Source organism: Helobdella robusta (assembly GCF_000326865.2).
Source record: "Helobdella robusta unplaced genomic scaffold HELROscaffold_74, whole genome shotgun sequence".
Lineage (NCBI taxonomy): Eukaryota > Metazoa > Annelida > Clitellata > Rhynchobdellida > Glossiphoniidae > Helobdella > Helobdella robusta.
The window spans coordinates 317,983-318,863 of NW_008705420.1; positions in this window are offsets into that span (position 1 = coordinate 317,983).

Here is an 881-nt window from a genome sequence, read left to right on the forward strand (position 1 = left end):
AGCCTAATTTTAGTTTTTCTCTCTCTCTTCTTCTTTTCTCTCTTTCCCACTCTCTCTTTCTCTCTCTCTCTCTCTCTCTCTCTCTCTCTTTCTCTCTTTCTCTCTCTTACTTTAACTCTTATTTATTTTTCCTTGAAAAAACAAAAATAAACATTTTTTTTTAGAAAAATTTTTTTTCAGCATTCTCGCTTTATTTACTTCTTTCGTTATTATTATTATTATTATTATTAGTAGTAGTAGTAGTAGTAGCAGCAGCAACAGCAGTAGAAGTAGTAGTAGTAGCAGCAGTAGCAGCAGTAGCAGCAGTAGCAGTAGTAGCAGCAGTAGCAGCAGTAGTAGCGCTAATGTAGTTATGATTGTTTCTAGCTTAAACCAGAAGTAGTTGCTAGTTGCAGTACTCTTAAGTATTTCTGTCAGATAATGTTTCTTGTAATTATTTATTAATATTATTTATTATTATTATTAATCATTAATATTATTATTATTTATTATTATTATTAAGTATTAATTATTATTAATTATTATTAATTATTTATTAATAATAATAATATTATTATTATTATTGTTTATTATTATTTATTATTTATTGTTAATTATTTATTATTATTATTTATTGTTATTATTAATTATTATTATTTATTATTAATGTGGAGCTCTCAGCGATATAGGCGTTAGGATACGAAAGGCGCATGCATCATGCTCACATACAAACATACACACACAAATACAATACATATATATATATATATATATATATATATATATATATATATATAGAAAAAGAGAGAGAGAGAGAGAAGAGAGAGAGAGAGAGGACTGCAGGCACACGCACATGCACACGCGCGTACACCGGCACAAACAAAGAGACGCCATTTTTGTTT